General features: G+C 40.8%; 1 protein-coding gene across 4 annotated transcripts in view; it reads right to left on the reverse strand.

Annotated features, from left to right (window-relative positions):
- The window catches only part of ttc31 (tetratricopeptide repeat domain 31), a 75,863-nt gene extending 59,320 nt beyond the window's left edge, over positions 1-16,543 (reverse strand). For 2 of the 4 annotated variants that reach the window (XM_031905519.1, XM_004915868.4), the window contains exon 1: positions 16,428-16,543. The gene's annotated coding sequence lies outside the window, so the exon portion shown is untranslated. The remainder of the gene's footprint in view (positions 1-16,427) is intronic. The other 2 variants (XM_004915867.4, XM_002936441.5) reach the window with 1 other exon arrangement.
- Between the last annotated feature and the right edge of the window lie 460 nt (positions 16,544-17,003).

Genomic DNA, 17,003 nt, shown 5'->3' on the forward strand with positions numbered 1-17,003 from the left:
TTTTGGGAAGCAGGTACATATATGCCCATGTCTTAGCAACTTTGCTACCTGCTGCAAAATGTTGCTTCTGGTTGTGCCAGGTATTATTACACTGGAATTCTGGGAAACTGTTGTAAAAATCATTGAAAATGATGCAGATTTTTGCACATTGCAATAATTCAGTAAATATATAATAATAACCTTAAAATAGTAGCAACTGCTGGAACTGACACTTTGCAAAGGAAGCATAATAAGTTGCATATAAAGTCGAAATGGAGCTTGCTAAGTATTCATCTAAGTCAGTGATCGTGTTGCTCACCAAGCCCTTGGATGTTGCTCTCAGTGCCCCCAAACCAGGTAGTTATTTTTGAATTCCTGACTTGGTGGCAAGTTTTGGTTGAATAAAAACAAGATTTCCTACCAAATAAAGCCTCCTGTAAGCTGATAGTGTGCATAGAGGCTGCCTAATAGCCAATCACAGCCCTTATTTGGCACCTCCATGAACTATTATGGTGCTTGTGTTGCTCTCCAAATCTTTTTACATTTGACTGTGGCTAACAAGTTAGAAAGAATGGGGCCCCCTGATCTAAGGATATGAAATATGCTGGATCAGACCAAAAATGCAGCAGGCAATTAAAGATCCCAATGACAGGCCATGTAAGAAAAACAGCAGAGTTTATTAAACAAATATAAGACTAAAAACAGCCTTATGCGTTTTGTGTGCCAGGGAACTCAATCATAGCCTATATTTAAGTGCCCTGGTGCACAAAACAAATAAGGATGTTTTTACACAAATACGATGATCCATCTTCTAACAACAGAATGTGATATAGGTCAGTGTTTGAAAATAAAACAAATTACCACTTAAGTTGACCTTAAAGTGGAAATGTACCTATTGTTCAACACAAGTTTAATAAATAGGGTTTGTACTCAACAAGCTTTTTGCCTACTTATTAAATCACAAAAAAATATTTCTTTTTTCATTTCTTCTGCTTAACTGTGCAGACAGCAAATGCAAAATTAATATATGTGGTCCTTGTGAGTTAGATAACTACATTACCAGTACAGGTATGGGACCTCTTATCCAGAATGCTCGGGACCTGGGGTTTTCTGGATAAGGGATCTTTCCGTAATTTGGATTTCCATAACTAAATTTGTTAAAAATCATTTAAAAATCGAATAAACCCTATAGGATTGTTTTGCCTCCAGTAAGGATTAATTATATCTTAGTTGGGATCAAGTACAATGTTATGTTTTATTATTATAGAGAAAAAGGAAATCATTTCTAAAAATTAGAATTATTTGCTTATAATGGAGCCTATGGGAGATGGCCTTTCCGTAATTCGGAACTTTCTGGATAAGGGGTCCCATACGTGTATACAACCCCTCCCTTCTCCTTTGTTGCGTCTGTTTTGTTAGCAGAAGTCCATTGCACAAGGGGATTATATGTACACTGGAAATCTAATTGTCCTTGACTGACAGAATTTTTGACTCACCTGTTGGAAAATACAAGTAATAGAAAAAACAGAGGAAATTACCTAGCAGCCAATCATTTTTTAAATAGGTGACTAATAAATGATTTCTGCTAATAGGTTGCTATGGCCGACTAGACCAGGAGCACCATTTATTGCATTATTCTGAGAGTTTAAGTTGAGCAACAGCTTCAGAGTCTCTCAGTGCTGATCCCAGCCCTCGGCCTAATGCTATTTCTTTCTCATGCTGCTGTAACCTGCCAGGCAATAAAGTTACTTGTGTGAACTGAACCTTAAGGCCATCAGTAATGGCAGGAATCTTTAGAAATCAGGTTTGGAATGGAATGATTGTTTTTCCACATTTAAAAAAAGGAAAATATTTTGCAGTGGAAAACATATACATATTTTTCCTTCCCTTTCAGAACCACAAATTCAACACAGGAGATTTGACTCGAAAAATAAAGTTTCTCCCATGGAAGACTGTACTAAATGCAATTACAGGAGGGAATCAAATAAACAGTTGTTCAGTATATTAAGTAAAAACCACATTTGCTTGGTACATTTCCTGGCAATATCCTGTCTCTTGCTTCAACCACTTTAATAATAGTAAGTCAACGCCTGTGTGTGATGTGGATTTTACCATGAAAAAGCAAATATATTGTAAATAAACAGCAAGCAGTTTGCACACATGACAAAAGCACAGACAATAATTGCAGTTATTACCACTAATTACAGCAGTTTGTGATATATCTGGCACCCCTGCGCTCACATATCATCCTCCTGCCCCATCATAAAGACACTGTACCTCCAGGGTACAGACCCCAGCAACCAAAAAGCAGATTAATCTGAAGGCAGCCATTATGAACCAAAATTTCCTGTAAATTTAAATTGCTGCTAAAAAACACAGCCTTGTGTATATATATATATCTCTATTCCAATGACGGCACTCACCAATCGCAAACCACGCGCCAGGTGCTCACCAAAAATATTCATATATATATATATATATATATATATATATATATATATATATATATATATATATATATATATATATATATATATATATATAGATAGATAGAGAGAGAGAGAGAGAGAGAGAGAGAGAGAGAATGATTTATACCTTTATACTAGCTCAGGGTATTCAAAGGATAATCTGATGTAGATGAAGAGAAGAGCAAGTTTATAAATGCAATTACACCATATAATGCCATTTATTTTAATGTGGCTCTTATTGCTGCGCGATAAAGACTTCCTTCCATGATCATTTTTAAAACCAGTAGTTATCTATAGGCAGAATGATGGAATGCTTCAAAAATACAGAATGTTACAAATCTATTTTGTTAAATGTATGCACAAAGCGACAGGATTTTCCCCATAATTTCTTTAGGCAAACCATAAGGTAGCCTAGAATGGAGATTTCAAGCTGTTAAGGACCCAAAAAAAGTGTTACCAAACTACAAATACATCAGCATCAGATTATGGGAGTTGTAGTTCAGCAACAGATTCCAGATCTGTACTGACCAACTTTTGCCATGTAATGAGGCATTTATTATTACTATTATTCTTCTAGCAAAGCAGAGAAACCAGCACCAAAAAATCCAGAGTGCTATACAATCTATAAGTGTGTACAAGGAACAAATGGATTGCCTATTCAGGGCTATAACAGAAACCCACTTGACAAAAGTTGAGGGACCCCTAAAACCCCCTCTCCCAAATCCCTGTTCAACTGTGATGCTCTACTGACCTGGCGTGAGAATGGACCAAATTTATTTGTGAAGATGTTGCACAAATAAATCTCTGCTATAAAAACAACCATGTGGATGTAAACAACTGCCCGTGGTCCTCCACTTGGTCAGCCCTGATCTAGAAAAAAACCTTAAAATATGAAGGATCTGTGCTGTTCAATTGCCCATCATGCTAGCCAATCATAAATCATTTTATTTTTTGTATTTTTTTTATACAGCTCATTTATGAACACAGTAAATTAAGTGCACTTTTTTTTTTGAAAATTTCAGCCCTACGCCTCGTGTGGCATCAGCCTTAGGGGGTCTTTCCATAACTCAGATCTCCTACCTTAAGTCTGCTAAAAAAAAATATGTTTACAGTAATTAAACCCAATAGGATTGTTTTGCCTCCAATAAGGGTTAATTATATATTAGTTGGAATCAAGTACAAGGTACAATTTTATTATTACAGAAAAAAAGGAAACCATTTTTAAAAATGTGAATTATTTGATTACAACGGAGTCTATGGGAGATGGCCTTTCCGTAATTCGGAACTTTCTGGATAATGGATTTCCGGATAAGGAGTCCAATACCTATATACCAGCCTTCAGGTTGGTAGTAGGTGGTAATGTCACATAGGACGGGGTGATGACCTCACAGGGAGGGGAAATTGGCAAGGCGCAGGCCATAATCATAAGGGGTAATCTGGCCGAGGAGAGGGATTTATAGTGCATTCCGGCCTTAGCTAGTAATTTACCGGCCGTGTTGTAACCCTAGTAGCACCTACTGTCACCACAAGAATTCTGGTTATACCACTGCAGGCATGGTGGGTACATTATTAGTCCTGGCAAGTACACACAAGTGCAATAAGCATGTAAGGGAGGAAGTACTCTATGAAGAGAGTTAATGCAGTTGCATTAGTAAATGAGCCCACTAGAGTTCCTGCAACAGGAGCTGCCAATCTAACATGTCTAACAACTTAGGTCACATCATGTATCTCTTAAATTACTCCACTATAAAAAAAAAACTACTTTTTCTGAATCCCAAATATGTGACCTTTAGAAACAAAGAAAATGAAGGAATTTAAATTTTTTGTGCGTTTACCACACTTTTCTAGGGTGTAAAGTGGGTGTCAATTTACCCTTTTCTGCATCCAAAGCAGTTATCCAGTTTCTGCTCGAAATAATAATGTGCATATAATTTATTCATATCTTAAATACTGTAGTTAACAGGTTAAATCATGGATGCGCAGCAAGCAGCCCATCCAGAACTACAGCTCCCATGATTGCTAACAGTCTTCAGAATGCAGTGGGCTGCTAGGAAGTCACCGTTTTGGACTTCAGTGGGTAAGTGTACTAATAACAAATCAAAAATAGAAATACTTTATTCTCAAACACGCACTGAAGCTTGCCATACTTGCCAGTCAGATTTCCCTGATATATGATTTTCCCCAAACCAAACACTTAATTTCACAAACCAAACATTTGATTGGCAAGCTGGACCTTTAAATGCCAGGCACTTTCACTTGTTTGCCTTTAATTAACATTTAGTATGATGTAGAGAGAGATATTCTGAAAATGCAGTTGGTCTTCATTTTTTATGTGTGGTTTTTAAACTATTTAGCTTTTTGTTGAACAACTATCCTTTTTGGAATTTTAGCAGCTATTTGGTTGCTAGGGTTCAAATTACCGTAGTTACCAAGAAGTAGTGTGAGTAGAACACTGGATTATGAATACGGGAGGTCTGAATAGAAAGAGAAGTAATAAAATAACACAATTGTAGCCTCAAAGACCAATAATATTTTGGCTTTCAGAGTCAGTAACCCCTATTTAAAAGCTGGAGAGAGTTGGAGGAAGAAGACAAATCATTTTTCTATAAAAAATGAATGCCAATTGAAAAGTTGCTAAGAACTGATCATTCTATGACATGCTAAAAGTTCATTTGAAGGTGAATTACCCCTTTAATCAGGCAGGGTGTTAATAAGAGATTGAAAAACTGCTCCTTAAATACACTTTACTCAAATTTTGCTGGACTGCAATTCCACCAGTTTTTAACATACCAGTATTCCAAAGCATTAAGTGTGTGGAGAGTTGTAGTCCAGCAACATCAGGACTGCATTTTTAAATCTCTCAACAAAATGTTTCTTCAGATTTCCAGGGGTCAGTGAGTCAACAAATGCAAGAGAGAGAATATCTAATCTGCTCCATATTTTTCATTCCTGCAGTAGTAGTTGGATTAAGTGCATCTTTTATGCACGGAACAATAAGTCCTTCATCACCATGTGTTATTACAGTGTAAATTTATGATATCTGCAGTTGTCTTTTAAAGATAATAGCAAGATGACTGACAATGTGGTTTTGCAATTCAGGTTTTGCCTTGTTAAATATCTTTTTGTTCTGGATATAATTTTGGGTGGCCTACTTAAGAGAACTAAGGGGCACCGTGGGGTTTTGATTCCCTTTAATGTAACAAACAAACAAACAAACAAACAAAACTACTTATTTTATTAGTAATGTGCAATTATCTTGAGAATCAGTATCCTTTTCTCTTGGACCTCAGATTTAAAGCATAAAACACATAGCAGCGTTTAGGTATGCAGACAAGACATTGTTCCTACTACCTACCTACATACAATAATACAGTGACTGTCCCTCCAGACTGGGTTAGAAGCTTATTGGCCTATGTGTGGGCCTTCCTGAACCCCTCCGCTAACAATGTCTGGCAGACAATTTTCCATGTATCTATCAAACAAGTTAAAATCAGACAGATGAAGACTGCATTGGTGAGCTAATGGGTGTGCATGGCCTACATCCAATCCCATTGCACTGGAGGCCAATACGGCAGATCCACTTTTTTGGCAACATCCCTAAAAAGACTGAAATTAGTGTTTATGCCTAGCTAAACTTTCCCTTTATCCTGGATATTTTAAAAGGGAGAGATAAGAAATCTGGATTTTTGTCCCCCAGTAAAGGCAATGTAATGCACTGCCTTATGTGCACACAAGGAAGAAATTACAAAAATACAAAAAGTACCGGTAAGCATTTTCACACTGAAATCGCCCCCCCCCCGTTTGTGAAATGAGATTCCTTCCCGTGCATACTAAAGATGGGCAGAAGGAAGCAGATTGTCGTAGAAAATTCCAAGTCTGATCCTGGGTTTAAGCTCGTCATGCACAAGATCTATGGGATAATCTGGGGCCTTGGCCATACTACCTGCCCTATGCTGTACACCTTGCACTGGATTTTTCAGTTGGCATATGGTGTACAGCACAGCCATTTCCCTGAACAGAAAAACTGTCTAAATAAGCAAAAAAGTGGATCTTTACTCTTTTGGTAACCCATGTGCCGTGTCTGGCTGATAACAGGAGCCCGTGGAGATGCATTGGTAGAAAACCACATTAGTGGGGCAGTCTTCGCCCCAGTCGGATTTTCAAATGTGTCCAAATAGAAAATCAGGCCAAATTGTGTCCAGATACCAGTTGGGGAGCCCACAGGTTGAAAATATGCTCGGAGCGTTCGTGTCTTAATAAATCTCCCCCTAAGGGCTCTGGCACACGGGGGAGATTAGTCGCCCGCGACAAAACTCCCTATTCGCGGGCGACTAATCTCCCCGAGTTGCCTACCCCTGCCATCCCACCGGCGACGCGGCGGCGCGATTTCGCGCAAATCTCCGAAAAAGACTTGCGAGTCTTTTCCGGCGATTTCCTGAAATCGCCCCGCCGCGTGTGCCATCCCGCCGGCGACTTACATGTTCGCCGGTGGGATGGCAGGGGTAGGCAACTCGGGGAGATTAATCGCCTGCGAATAGGGAGTTTTGTCGCGGGCGACTAATCTCCCCCGTGTGCCAGAGCCTTACGACTTACATTCTAATGATGGATGGAATATATATATGTATATAAGCATAAATTACAGCAATAAAGGCACAGTGTATAGTAAAACAGTATTCCTGACAAGACTTTTCATGGTATGCAAATCATTTAAACAGGGCCATCAATCAAAGTTCTGTCAGGAATTACTTGTGTTAAATGATACTGGGTCACTTTTCTTTGGATGTCTGACCAGCATCTAATGGGTCAAATACCTTTATGTACATTTGAATCAGATTAACAAAGATTTTGCTATACTGCTGCTATGCTCAGTTTGCACAGTCTTTGTTTGCAAACATCTTAGTGCTACTGGGAGTGTTGGGGTCATCCATGCCCAGCAGAAAAATGCACAATAATGTAGTGTTTAATAACACAGAGGTGAAGGGGAACCTATAACAGACTACTGATGCTGTAATGTACGGCTGCATATGCACCTACATAGATATAAAAGTGGTCATTTATAAAACTGGATGACAGGGCTTGCCCCCCTTAGAGCTCATTCATAAAGAATTTATTCCCCCGGTCTCATCGTGGTCTGCATGGTGTGCCAACAAAGAAATATTTAGGACAAAGTATAGAGTGCAGAACTATGTGGTGCAGGCCCCGTTGCCACCTGTGTCCCTACTTGTGGACGAGATTCAATTCAAGGAGAAAAAACTTCTCTAATTCATTTCCAGTTTTTCCCATAGACTTAAATTAAGTTTTCACTTGATAAAACGTGAGATACGTTATTCTAAGTTGAATTGCATCTCAACTTGAATCTTGTCCAGTAGTTTTAACATAATAAACTTTTTTCTCACTGAATTGAATCTGGCTCATAATGTCCATCATTTTTAGCAACTTTTAGATTGGTCTTTATTTGTTATTGTTTTTGAATATTTGCCTTTCACTTCTGCCTCTGTCTTGCAATTTAATATGCTATTTAGTCTTTAGGACACACTAAAAGGTGGCCACACACGTGGCGATTTGCGATCTTTCGTGCGACCATCCGCCACTAACCTTCAGGGCTGAAACGGCAGATAAGGAGGTAGAAACAATAGGATTTCTACCTCCTTCTGCCGATTCAGCCCTGAAGGCAGATTTTGATCAGGCGCCTTCTATTGCGCCCGATCAAAATCTTTTAACCTGGCCGATCGGCGAGTCGACCGATACCAGCAGCCTCCTTCGATATCGGTCGACTCGCCGACTTGCCATACATGCACCAAATATCGTACGAAACGGGGTTTCGTACGATATTATCGGTGCGTGTATGGCCAGCTTTAACCCCGAGCGGCTAATAAATGCTCTGTGAGAGTACAAATTTGTTGTGGTTACTTTTGCTACTTACCTTTCTGCGCAGACAAGCTCCTGTTCATATTTCAGGCCACTGCCTGGTTGCTAGGGTCAGTTAGACCCTAGCAAACAGAGATCTGCAAGAACTGGAAACTGGCTACTAAATAAAAATTGCTAAATAAAGACAAACAAATTGTCTCATAATATCAATATTCTCTACATCAAAGTTAAAGGTAACCTAACCCTTTGATTCTGTTTGGCCCAGGGCACTTGGGTGTTTCACTGATAGACTATAATGATCAAAATGTCTCCACTACCTCCATTTAATGAGAAGGGGAAATACATTGGCTCATATGATAGACTCTAGGGGGCTGATTTACTAACCCACGAACGGGTCAAAATGAGTCCGATTGCGTTTTTTTCGTAAAGATCGGTATTTTGCGATTTTTTCGTATGTTTTGCGATTTTTTCGTATGTTTTGCGATTTTTTCGGCGTCTTTACGAATTTTTCGTTACCAATACGATTTTTGCGTAAAAACGCGAGTTTTTCGTAGCCTTTACGAAAGTTGCGTAAAATCTTGCGATTTTTCCGTAGCGTTAAAACTTACGCGAAAAGTTGCGCCTTTTTCGTAGCGTTAAAACTTAAAAGGTGCGAAGTTTCGCGTAAGTTTTAACGCTACGAAAAAAGTGCAACTTTTTGCGCAAGTTTTAACGCTACGGAAAAATCGCAAGATTTTACGCAACTTTCGTAAAGGCTACGAAAAATTCGCGTTTTTACGCAAAAATCGTATTGGTAACGAAAAATTCGTAAAGACGCCGAAAAAAACGCAAAACATACGAAAAAGTCGCAAAATGTTCGTTTTCAAGTCGGAACTTTTCCAATTCGGGTCGGATTCGTGGGTTAGTAAATCAGCCCCTAGGTCTGTGGGTATTACACAGAGATAAAACTGTAATATTCCTCCCAGCACTAGGGTTCACCATGGGCAGTGCATGCACTATAAAGTAAATGGCACGCCACTATCTACCGGCACACCACCTCTGTGCCATAGGCATTATACGCTGACAATCACTATTTCAAAGAAAAGTGTCTAAATTTCATTTTGCCAAAAGCTACAAACATATCTACACTAATATCAACATACACTGGGGCTTTAGTTATAGTGTCTATTTCCTTTAGTGACAGGGAAAACATAAAATATCAACTTTCCCGCAGCACTATCATGTGGCATATTTATAAACATTAAGGCTAGGGACACATGGAGCAGATTCTCAGCCTTCGGAAAAACAAAGGCTAAGAATCTACCCCAATGCTTTAAAGCAGGGATCCCCAACCTGTTATACCCCTGAGCCACATTCAAATGGAAAAAGTGTCAGGAGCAACACAAGCATGGAAAAAGTTCCTGGGACTGCAAATAAGAGTTATAATTAGCTATTTGGTAGCCCTTATGTGGACTGGCAGCCTTTAGAAAGCTGTGTTTGGCTTTACACTGGGTTTTATGCAACCAACACTTGTCTCCAAGCCAGAAATTCAAAAATGAGCACCTACTTTGAGGCCACTGGGAGCAACATCCAAAGGGTTGGCGAGGAACATGTTGCTCATGAACCACTGGTTGGGGATCACTGCTTTAAAGACAGGGAAAGGTAAAAATCACTGGGGGGGCCAAATGTTAGACACCCCGCAGTGATTGTAATCACTTTCCTATTACCCCGGGCCTGTGCCCAAGGGAGCGATCCTCTTCCTTCTTCAGTTTTCACCACACTAGGCATGCGCAGTAGGATGAAAAGCCTAAGAGGATCCCTCCCTCGCAGTTAATGGCACCCCCAGTAAAATTTACCTTTCCTTCTCCTTTGCAAATCTGAAAGTTGTGCCTGCACCCAGAAGCACTGCTTTGGCCCAGGTGCAGGCACATACAACGCTGAATCAATACTTATCCGCAGGCCGAGAATCTGCCCTGTGTAGCATTAGCCTAAACCCTAATAACAGCTACTGTTAATATGTATTTAGTACTGTAATGCTGATGTTCATAGCAACACCTTGTTTTCTAACGGTCAGGAAACCAACGGCGCCTAAAACTGTACCTAGTTATGGTTGACAGCCACTTGCTGTTTGCTCTTCCACGCCTTTAAATATATCCTATTAGTAGTTGTTTGTTCAGCAGAATAGCCACACCTTGAAGTTATTTAATGCAAGTAGGGCATCTTATGTGACAAAAATTTCACTTCTTCAGAGTCTGCAATAAAGGGTCCTATGGCCACCATGAACTTTCTAGAGCAGCGGTTCTCAACCTGTGGCTCGGGACCCCTTTGGCTCTTTCACAGGGGTCACCTAAGACCATCGGAAAACACATATTTCCAATGGTCTTAGGAACCGAGACACCGCTCCTCTATTGGGGGTCACCACAACATGAGGAACTGTATTAAAGGGTCGCGGCATTAGGAAGGTTGAGAACCACTGCTCTAGAGGCTAGAAAGTGGAAGGTGCAGCCATGACATACCACAAAAAAAAAAACTAAAAACAATTGTAGACTGATCAAAGTAAACATTGCAGCACTATAGAGATGACTACAGACTGAAACAAGTTGTTTCTGGGACAATGAGCATACCCTGAAGCACAACTATTTGCCATAATAGTCTACAGGAAGGGCACTCCCTACCCACACACTTAAGGATGATGGCACGTGCTATGTTGCCTGTGTTTAATCGCCTCCAGTGTGGGCAACAAAATATCAGAAAATACCTTCACATTGGTGTCACTGACAATCACAAGTGGTAAAACAGTTCAACTGCGCAACAGGCAGAAAATGCAGGATCAGGTAAAAGTTTTTAATTCAACGATTTACACTGACACTAGTATAAAGGATTTTTAGATGTTTTGTCACCTCCGCTGAAGGAGATGAAAAAAGCACTGAAATGTAACGTGTCATCACTCTAAAGGGGGGGCTTACCATTAAGTTAACTTTTAGGAGGTTATTGAATGAATGGCTAATTCTAAACAACCTTTCAATTGGTCTTCATTGTTTTATTTTTTTTGTAGTTTCTAAATTAAATGACTTCTTCTCCTGACTTTCCAGCTTTCAATTGGGGGAAAAAACTATTGCTCTGTGGGGCTCCAGTTTTATTATTATTGTTACTTTTCATTACTAGTCGGGTCCTCTTCTATTCATATTTCAGTCTCTCATGTAAACCAAGCTAAGGAAATGTTTGCCCTACAATCAGCTAGCTGCTGAAATACCAAACTACAGAGCTGCTGAACAAAAAGTGAAATAATTAAAAAAACAACTAATAAAATGAAGACCAATTGCAAACTGTCTCAGAATAACAATCACTACATCATACTAAAAGTTGACTTAAAATAGTGATAAGGCATTAGTGCAAGGGCACTGCCCCTAAAAGTTAACACAATTGTGAACTAGCTATTTAAGACCTGCTTGATGGTGACTTTTTGGGAGCATATATAATGACGTTTTCAGTAAGGGGTCTCACTGCATACACTGCGTATGGGTGCAATCTATAAAATACGCAATATGTGTTTACAATGCCGAGCAAGTTGCTAAATACTTATTACAGTCCCCTATTAGAAATACATTGGCTCACATTAGGTATTTGGCGTGTATATCGAGGCACGCCTACATAACATATTTGTGAATGTTACATGTAAATACATTCAAGCAATTTTGTGTCACTGCTTCCTTTAGGGCTTGTTTTCTTGGCTCAAAATGACCCTAAAGTAGCTGATGAAGAGGATATTGTTTGCAGAGATACAAATGTGACTGTGGCACTATGTACTCTTCTGCAAGGCCAATGTTTATATTAGAATAACGTTAATGCAGTTATGTTTGTTTAATTCTATTAACTCACGAATGTCCTGTTACATACTGAAGTTCACAAGGGCTGCATTGGGGCATTATATATTACAAATGGGACATTTAAAAAGGACTTGTCACCCACACATAAAAAAACAGATTAAAAAAAAAGCCAAAACCATTTTTTTTCCTCTTTTTTCTATTAAAACCTACATTCCAGTTATAAATGTTTTTAAAAAGCTGAGCTGTCAATAATATATTGGCTGCCCCTCAGGAAATTACTTTTACTTTCCATTCAGCACTTCGATGTCATTGCATTTCTATAAAGGAGTGGTTCATCTTCAGGTTAACTTTTAGTATGTAACAGAAGAATGTTTGAAATTCTTAGCAACTTTTTAATTGGTCTTCATTTTGTATTTTGTATTTTTTATATAGTTTTTGAAGTATTTTCCTTTCTCTTCTGTCTGGAAAAAAATGATAGCTCTGTTAGGATACAATTTTATTGTTACTTTTTATTAACTATCTTTTTATTCACGTTCTCTCCTGCTCATATTCCAGTCTCTCTTTCAAACCATTGCCTGGTTGCTATTGGACCCTAGCAACCAGATAGCTGCTGAAATTCCAAACTGGAGAGCTGCTGCACAAAAAGCTAAATGATTCAAAAACTGCAAACAATAAAAAATGAAGACCAACTGTAAATTGTCTCCGAACTGCACTCTAAAAGGGTAATTTTAAAAATAACGGCGCAGTGTGCATTGAGTCAGGAGGTTTAGAGTGGTGTGGGTGCGGTAGGAGAGACTGTTTATGCCCCTCAGAAGATTTTTTTTTTTGCAGGGGGACCCAGTGTGACCAAGTTACACCACTGAAACTGTACATGGTCACAGGTATCAGATACCAGATTGTGGAGCATAAACAAGATTTTGGGATAATGATAGAGGGAAACAAGATTTATATTTATAATGTAGTATAAGTAAAGTTTATTTTGTGCAACAAACATGATATAAAAGGATTTGGAATTATTTCTTAGGGCAGTCGGAGAGATTTGCCAACTTCGGGATACTTCGGCAAACTGTCGCTACGTGTATGCCATCCCACCAACGATTTACATTCTTGCCGGTGGGATGGCATTGCGGGGAGATTAGTCGCCCGCAGTAACTAAGATTTGTCACGGGGTGACTAATCTCCCCATCTGCCACTGCCCTTAGGGTGAAGACACATTGAGCTACTAGTAGCAGCTACTTGTCGTGGCTACTAAAATAGACAATGCTGATCATTTACTGATAACTCTCTCTATGTGTGTTTTAGAAGAGGCAGTTCTCAGTATTGTCTATGGTAGGGTATTTTCTTGAGTTTAGTAGCCGTGAAAAAATTAGCTGCTACTAGTGGCAGCAATGCCATCCCACCGGCAAGAATGTAAATCGCCGGTGGGATGGCATACGTGTTGCTACGATTTGCCAAAGTCACCTGAAGTTTCCTCTAAAGGCAACTTTGGGCGACTTCGGCAAATCGTAGCGACGCGTATGCCATCCCACTGGTGCTTTACATTCTTGCCAGCGGGATGGCATTGCGGGGAGATTAGTCGCCCGCGGCAACAAAGATTTATCGTTTGACAACTGATCTCCCCGTCTGCCACTGCCTTAAGGGTGAAGACACACGTAGCTACTAGTAGCAGCTACTTATTGTGGCTACTAAAATAGACAATGCTGATCATTTACGGATAGTTGTCTCTACGTGTGTTTTAGCGGAGGCAATTCTCAGTGTTGTCTATGGCAAGGTATTTTCTGGAGTTCAGTAGCTGTGAAAAAGTAGCTGCTACTAGTAGCTCAGTGTGTCTTCACCCTAACACAAGAGGTGGTAGGCAACACAACTACCCACCTACACCTGTGATTCTTAAACTATGGATCAAGAGCCCAAAAGTATGTCCCTTAATATTAAGAATGAGTCACTGTGTTCCCCTTTAATACTGTAAAATGTCCTTCTGCTATAGACAACAGAAACTCAAAGGAGAAGGGTGACCTTTAATTACCTATGACCCCACGGGCAAACAGCGCCTGCACCCTCAATGGAGGTAAAAACTGAATTTTTCTTAAAAAAAAAAGCTCCCTATCAAGCACCCACTCCAGGATGGAGCACAACGTGCTAATATCAATATGGGGGGGGGGGGGTACGCACAATAAGCAAGTGGCCAGCTTGCTTGTTAGGTGACACGGAATCAGGGGATGTACTGACAGATCTGCATCACATGTGCAACATATCCATCCTGGTAAGGGGGTCAGAGTGTTTAAAGGGCCAGTTTAAAAATAAATAAATAAAATAACATACTAATGTTTCCCTCATCTGGAGTGTGGGCTTGTCAGCCTGCAGCTCCTCCGGCTGCTTTTACCCTGTATGTGGGATACACTGCCCCATGCTTTTCATACCTATCTGGGTCTGTGAGGCAAAACACAGTGCTCATTTTGTGCCACAGAGAAACTGTAAGGGTTAATATTTGGACAGGCCCGACCTTTCCTCAGTTGAAAAAATATCTAGTCTGTAATTTAATTTGGATTGGGGGGAGAAACTCATATGATTCTCTGTTGTGAGATTCATTACTGACTAGCGGCAGAGAATGTGACTGCTGCATATCAGAGCGTAGCATGAACAACAAGTGGGAGAAAAGGCAGATTGCAGCCATAGCTTGCAGGCCCCATGCAACAGGATCCAAACCGTGAGATTAAACCCCAGCCTCCCCCCTTCCAAACTGTCTGTGCAATAACGGTCGCCTCATTATGGTTTATTCATTTCATTGTTTATGTGCATTTCTACACGCAACAATTGCTCCAGCAGTTCTGCCCATGGTGCTACTTGCACAACATCTGGCACACTAGGGAACATGAATAGAACCGCACACACTGCTTCATGTGAAAAGGCCTTACCCCATGTACCACACCATGAACCCAGGGCAACACAGCTTAGATGTTTAATAAGCATTTCCATGGTAACCTATTATTGCTAAAAATGTGTTGGTATCTACTGCGGGTGTTACTGGTAAGCATTTTAATAACTGTGCATCTGCATATATCTACCCCAGGTGTGTGGCCATAAGGGTATTTCATTCCTGGGCCTCTGCCAATCCTACTGCTCTAAAAACTTTGCTTGTCTCTGATTTGTACATTGTTTACAATATGGAAACATGACTAGGTACCAAATCTTGCAAACCAGGAATAATGTATTTCACACATATGATGATGACCCCCATTGACCCGTTTATACCCTTGGGCCCCCAGAAGCCACTCTTTATAAGTCTTATAAGAACTTCTCTATCTGCCCAATGGGCTGAACATGTACATGGATTTACATACTGCCTTACATTCTATTGCAGGTTATAACTAAGTGCTTTATCAATACAAACCATCATTTTGTGCCCTCGGGTTCTGTCTGTTTGGTGACCAATAACAAACACTCCCAAAGTGTCACTGAGAAACTATTACTGTCAGTCATTTCAGCAATGCCACTAAATCCCCCAGCTGCCACATTCTCAAACTTTCTTCCTACACCAATGAGATCAATCTGAATCTCATCTTATAACACTGGTGCAAATGTACATTCAGAGCAGTAACCCATAGCAACCACCAGTTTGCTTTCATTATTACAAGTGCACCAGAATAGTCCAAAGCCAGTTGTTTGGTTTGGTCCAACCTGTGGCCCAGCAGCTGCTCTTGCATAAAGTGTTGCTAGGGGACTGCCAGAAGTTTGAGTTTAGCAACAGAAACACAGGCTGGACATGGCTGCTGGACATGGCTGCTGTACAGTATCCCAGGAGCAGAACTGCTGATCCAGCCCAATTACATTAAAACAAATGAGTGATCCAAGCAAAACCAACACTGGTGGCATGGCCCCAGCACCTATAATAAGATGATTTACAATAACTCCAACTATCCTGACAATCTTGGGCTACTGGTGAATGCAGAGAGTTGTAGTACTACAACAGACGAAGGGACATAGGATGTTGCTGGTAGGAGAGCAGAGAGTGCAGTAAGGTACAATGAGTGGCAAGGAAGGTTGGCATGGGCGCCCTACTAATTACAGGTGGATCATTCCAATCAGCTGATCAGGCGGATAAACTTCTGCACCTGGCCCCTGCCCCGCCTCCGAGCCGCTTTAGGCTTTCTGTCCCATCATGCTCTCCCAGCCGAAGTTTCTTACTCTTACTCACCCCTGCCATAACTACTTGGCATCATAGCCGTAGCCTCTCCCCCACCCATAAGTTTATATAGCAGTTCCCCCGATCCCCCCCTAACTGTGACCCCGACTGACACCCCACACTCACCAGTACGCAGTAAGAGCAAGATTCCAAGCTCCGTAAGCATCATCCGGCCCGAGCAGCTCTACGAACAGAAGCTCTCTCCCTCCGCCTTCCGCCCGAACCCCCTCTCCCCGCCCTGCCATTTCCAACCAGCAGATGCCGCCCAACACCTCCCAGAAGCCCCGCCCGCTACATACCAAACTTGGATCGTAACCTACAATCCACGCCCCTCGCACCCAGTCACCGCCCCCCTGTACGTATAGCCCGCCCACCATCTAATTATCCGCCCTGTTTTATTCCATGCCCACACAAGGGAAATAGGGGGGTGAGGGGCCGTGTGGCAGGGAAGAGCAACCTGTAGCTTCCCAGCTGTGGCACCGCCAGCCCTCAGCTCTGTGTATGCTGGGGTATAAGGCCTCCTGCACTGATTGCAGCCGCCAATGCGCCCATCCTTACTGTAGCTCGGCATGGATACTGCTTGCGGCTAGAGCATGACTCTACCTGGGAGGATTTTTAGGGTGTGAAATTACCAATTAAACTCAGACTCATATGAACGCTTTTGGAAAATCATTATATATAGTTATAAATATAGTAAATAAA

The sequence above is a fragment of the Xenopus tropicalis genome, chromosome 7 (assembly GCF_000004195.4).
Source record: "Xenopus tropicalis strain Nigerian chromosome 7, UCB_Xtro_10.0, whole genome shotgun sequence".
Classification (NCBI taxonomy): domain Eukaryota; kingdom Metazoa; phylum Chordata; class Amphibia; order Anura; family Pipidae; genus Xenopus; species Xenopus tropicalis.